This window comes from Simochromis diagramma, unplaced genomic scaffold (assembly GCF_900408965.1).
Source record: "Simochromis diagramma unplaced genomic scaffold, fSimDia1.1 OVJJ01000337.1, whole genome shotgun sequence".
In the NCBI taxonomy this organism is placed as follows: Eukaryota; Metazoa; Chordata; class Actinopteri; order Cichliformes; family Cichlidae; genus Simochromis; species Simochromis diagramma.
In genome coordinates, this window is record NW_024386982.1 from 1334170 (window position 1) to 1340169 (window position 6000).

Here is a 6000-nt window from a genome sequence, read left to right on the forward strand (position 1 = left end):
GGGTTAGTTCTTAGGTTTTGTTTTGGTGCCCTCGTTTTTCCTGTAGGTTTAGTTCAGTGTCTAGTCTGCGTCTTTGTGCAGTTATTTCTTGTTTCCTGTTTTATTGTGAAGGTCCGTGTCTTATGTGAGTGTACTCAATTTTGCCTCCCTTGTCTCGTCTCGTCAATTACTTCCAGCTGTTTTCCCCACCTGTGTGTAATCTCCCGGTGTTCTTCTGTGTGTATTTAAGTCGTGTCTTCTTATGTTCTAGTCGTTGGTCTGTCTGTTAACCTCCTGTAAATCCCATGTGGATCTACTGTGAATTTTCTGTGTGTTTTCCCTGCCGTCCACCTTCCTATGCCTCTATTCATCCTCCGTCATGTTTGTGTTCAAGTTTAGTGGTTTAGTTTTTCCCAGTATAGTTTAGCTTTAGTTCCATTTGCTGTTTACTACTTGTGTTTTTTTTACAATAAACCTCCTTCGTACCTCCACAAGTGCCAGCACTTTCTTCACACAGCTCATCCCACTCGCCATACTGAATAAAACATCAAGCCCATTTTGGAATTTTTTTGGTTATTCTAGGGACTCAGTCACTCTAGAGTAAAAAAGGGTGACAACCTCCTATAGGAACCAGGAAAAATCAGTGATTGCTTGAGGATTCCTTTGACTTTGTAGCAGTCAGAGACTGACTGCAGCTAGTAGCAATAACACTGAACATCCACCTACTGCTGGGTAACCAGCAGTAGGTGCATGCAATTCTTGCTTCAAATCTGTCAAGTTCTGGCTGAACTCTGATTGTAATTAGTTGTGAATTTCTGTTTAATGTGAAAATGTCTGTACGTGGATGGCAATAGGTATGCAATAGGCAGCAAGAAATGTATGACTTGTATCAATTAAGCACCACCATCAGAAACAGGTTGCATGCAATTGTTATCTTGACCCTATTCAATTACATAGTGATAGCAGACTCAGTCAGTCTGACAAACTCTTGCACCAAACTCACAGATGAGGTCCAGACAAGCCACAATATGCTCACTGACCGACAGCTTGAGATTGACAAGTCATTAGTCAAAGAGTTTGCACCTTCACAGTCAGATCCACGTGTTGCTGCTTACACACCAGCGGCAAAATATGCTCATCTTGAGGCTTCAAAAAGGGAAATTCCCTAATGGTGGCTGTGTCCATCTTTATGACCATCTTTGATTTGACCATGGATACTTTTTTTAAAGATGATAAACAAACACAACAATAACTGGTGATAACTTAATGAAAGAGCTCAGAAAAATGCCATTTGTATATTTCACTATCAAAAGAAAATTATCTCAAATGGCATTTGAAGAACAAAAAACTAATAAAAAAGTTTTCTGTTTTCAACCACCCAATAATGAAAATAAATCTTATGCTGAGATTACGCTAGGCACAGGAGATACATATACACATACAAGAGGGTAACCAGCCAATCTGACACACAGTTGTGGTTGAAAGTTTACATAGACTCACCATATGCTTGAAGGTCATGGTAATTCTGGGCTTTTAAAATTATGCCTAATGTTTGTTGATGGCTACCAAATGTGTCAATGTGCTGATTAAAAGCCGGATATTACAGTGACATTCATTCATCCTAAAAATATGGCACATTGTATCTTTAAAGAAAAACAGATTAATGAAAATAAGTCAGTCACTTTTATTAATGCTGCACAAATCCCTTCCCACACATAAACTTAGTGTCCAGAATTTTAAAATGACATTTTTAAATGAATAGCAGTTGTTTAATCAATATCTGCGCAAACTTGGCTTTCATTCATTAGAGATCAGAGTGATTTTGAAAGGAAACATAGAGAAGGGACAGAGATAGTGAACAGTGAGTCTACAGCAGCCCAACAGAAGATCCCCAGGCAACAAACAGATGTTAGCGTTACTGAGGAGATAAGAAAGATGTCAATAATAAGTACCGCACTGTAAGAACTGAACTGGTTTGGTCTTTGGCATAAATGGGCTGAAAATGTACTCTGCTTAATCCCCAGCTGGAACAGGTGCTAGTTTTGGTCCTGCAGGATCTGGCACAAATGAGGCCATTTTTTAGTTTGTTAGCCTGTTTTGGTGTTCAAATTTGTGGTGCCATAGCTGCCAACATAGATAATGATTTTTTTTATTTTTCCTTTTACTTCAAAGTGACTGCCACAAGACAGGTTTCTCTGCAGCAGAATGTTTGTTTTGTCTGAAGACAACTGAACATATTGATTCAAGAATATTCAAGAATAGTGTCATATGAATATAGTAGTACATACATTATATGAAAATTAGACCCAGATGCTAAATGGCTATTTTCAGTGTAAGAGCCATTAATCATTATCTTAATGCAAGGTAACTGAAATGTATCCACTCATGTAGATGGCTTAGGTTCACAAAGAAGCCATCAAAGATGGTTCCTCAATGAGCATGTCTTAATTTGGTTGTTACCTTGAGACCAACATTTGTCTCTTATCATTTGTATGATGGAGAACAGCTGTGTGTGGGTCAAGGAAATTTTATAATTGACAGCATGCATCAGCAGAATGCAAGTGTTTTAGGGGAACAACTGGCTTCTTGTTAAACAAAAGAAAAGAGGAAAGGAAATAACAATGAGCAGTAAAAGGATTATAAGGGAGTGAGGGGTGATTGAAGCAGACTTCAATGGAGGTGATGTGAACAGAGGTGAAAAGATTGTAAATAATGGTAAACCTTTTTTTTCCTACTCTTCTTGGGCACTTAGAGTGTTTGTTTCTACAAGACTAACCCACCTGTTCACACAAGCACTTTTTTCTATACCTATGTACCTGCTTGCATTCACACTCTGATATCAGGGCCGACTCTGATTTCAGTATCATGTCTTATGATACTTTGGCATGCAGATTGGAGCAAATCAAACCTACATTCTTATTAGTAGATGATCTGCTGTACCCACTGAGTCACAGCCAACCCTGAAGATATGGGTACATCTGATATTAAAACCCTTAAGCCCCAGATGGGGTTAAGCATACAAAATCAACTCAGTATTTTTATCTGCAAAACAACTTTCAATTTAATTTCAGTTTTATTTATATAGTGCCTAATCACAAACAGTTGCCTCAAGGTGCTTTATATTGTAAGGCAAAGACCGTACAATAATAAAGAGAAAACAGAAAACCTCAAAAATCATATTGACCTCCTATGAACAAGCACTTTGGTAACGTTAGGAAGGAAAAACTTTCTTTTAACAGGAAGAAACCTCAGGTACAAACAGGCTCAGGGAGAGGCAGCCATCTTCTGCAGCCGGTTGGGGTTGAGGGTACAAGAGTGGAGGAAGGTCCACACAGCGAGACTACATTGTATGTATTACAAAGAGATAGGAAACTGTAAGGTGATGTTAGGGGAGAGTGTGGCTAGGCTGCATTAGATGGTTGTCTGTAGGCTGGGTCAGGAAACCAATACAAGGTAGAGGTAAGGATTAAAGGAGGGAAACTGCCAAGAAGTTGTTTGGGGTGTCCTCGGGACAAAGGAAAGAAGCCAGGAAGACTTGGTGATGGAATAAAGGAGTACGTAAAACCTTTTCAAAAGAAAAGGCTAGCAAAGAAAATGTGGGATTAGCAGAGAAATGAAGAAAGTAGACCAAGGGACTGAGAGGCTAGAGACAAAAACAAAGGAAGAGGCTTATAGTGAGACTGGACACTATGGAAAGACCACAACATATCGATAGGTTAGGCAGATGATCCACCTAGAAAGGATGTGTAGCAGGTTAGGGTGGTTAATGATAGAAATGGAATAGATTGTGCAAAAGAACATGGAATGAAAGGAATACAGAGAGAGAGAGGAGAGGAGAGAGAGAGAGAGAGAGAGAGAGAGAGAGAGAGAGAGAGAGAGAAGAGAGAGAGAGAGAGAGAGAGAGAGGAGAGAGAGAGAGAGAGAGAGAGAGAGAGAGAGGAAGACAGACAGAGGGCTATTAGTGAATCAGGAAGTGCAGAGGATTAGTAAAGAGGAAGTTAGGTCAGTTATGGAGATGTCTAGGAGAGAGAGATCGGTAGACTATTTTAACATATGATGTATTTACATGTTAGAATTGATAAATAATTTCATAAGCCAAAGCATCTCTTTTTCTCACTTCATGCAGAGAAAAAGCACTACAGGTGTGAAATTTGCTGTGACAGTGTTGATGGAAAAGTACAGAGAAGATTATCAGGAGTTGCACTGCATTTTGAGGATCTAGAGAAAGCATATGAAATGGTGTAAAATAGCATTTATGTGAGGGTGCTGTAGATCATCTATGAGGACAGCAAGTCCACCCCAGACAGATCAGCGTCAAGGATCATTTTCGACTGAACGATAGCAGCGACAGTGAAAGGGAAGGTTTACAAGATGGTAGTGAGACCTGCTATGATGTATGGTTTTGAGATGGCGGTGCTGACAAAAAGACAGGAGGTGGTAGAGTTGCTTTCATTGAGAGTGAACAGAATGGACAAGATTAGAAATGAGTATATGAGAGGCAAAGCTGAGGAGGAATAGTGGATATATTGGACAAAGGATGTGGAATATGGAGGCATGAAGGAAGGAAGAAAAGATTAAAACCTCAGAATATATTCATGGATATTCAGAAGTTACATGCAGAGGGTCGGTGTGACAGATGGAGGCAGATGATCCACTGTGGTGATCCGTAAAGGGAATGATTGAAAGAAGAAGATAGCAGTAAAGCTACATCACTAATTATATTTATACATTTTCTTGAGCCTATTCCAGCTGCCATACAGTGAGAGGGTACACCCTCAATAGGTCACCTATCTATAACACAGAGAGACAGATTTACACTGACATCTGTGGGCACTTTAAAATCACCAGTTAACTTAACCCCAATAACTGCATACAGAACGAAGTTGGAGTACGCAGAGAGAACATGAATGTGCAGGGTGGGCCATTTATATGGATGCACCGTAATAACATGGGAATGGTTGGTGGCGGCAACAACAGATTTCCGGAGGCCGGCCACGCGGAAGGCGGTGGCGGCGACAACCTCGTTCAGGAGGGCGTTCAGGAGGGCGTCCACAATGGCGATGACGACCAGCCAGCGGCCTAGAAAATGGCCGGTGAAGATGAGGTGCTAGACGTGGGCCGGATGGCAGCGTGCCAGCAGCAGAACCAGGCAAGGATGAGGAGAAGGATGAGGCAGAAGCTGCTGCTGAAGCCAAACCAGGTGAAGCTGAAGCGGAGGCCGGGCCAGGCGAAGCTGAAGCTGATGCAGCAGGCGATGATAAGGATGATGAAGCTGAAGCAGAGGCCGGGCCAAGCAAAGCTGAAGCTGCTGCGGCAGGCGAGGATGATGAAGCTGCTGCGGCAGGCGAGGATGATGAAGCTGATGCTGCAGGCGGGGGCGAAGACACGGAGGCTGGACCAGGCGAGGATGCAGACACGGAGGCTGGACCAGACGAGGATAAAGCTGATGCCGACGCTGGACCAGGCGTGGATGAAACTGGTGCTGAAGCTGGACCGGGCGAAGGCGAAGCTGAAGGCTCTGAAGCTGGACCAAACGAGAATGTCGCTGGAGGCGGTGGTGTGGAAGCTGGAGACGAAGGCGCTGCAAGCGGTGGCGTGGAAGCCGGAGACGAAGGCGCTGCAGGTGGCGGCGTGGAAGCCGGAGACGAAGGCGCTGCAGGTGGTGGCACTGCAGGCGATGGTGATAGCTGGATGGGCTCCTCGGTCCCCCCAGTGAAAGCAGCAGGCTGAAGCGGTTCCTGAGACCCCTCAGCGGAAGCTGCTGATGATGGCGACGGCTGGACGGGCTCCTCTGTCCCCCCAGCAAAAACGGGCTCAAAAACAGTAGGCATGGGCGCCCCTGGCACACACAAAAAAAAAACCAGTAGGCTCGTGGGCCTCTGGCACACATGAGGAAGGCTGCAGCTGCGCAGAGCACTGACCCTGCTCAGGCAGTGACAGCCGGGTGCAGTCCCTAGCTGGCATCTTGGCCTCCAGGGGTCCAGAGTAAGCTGAGGGTTGTAACCCAGCCTCTGGAGAAGC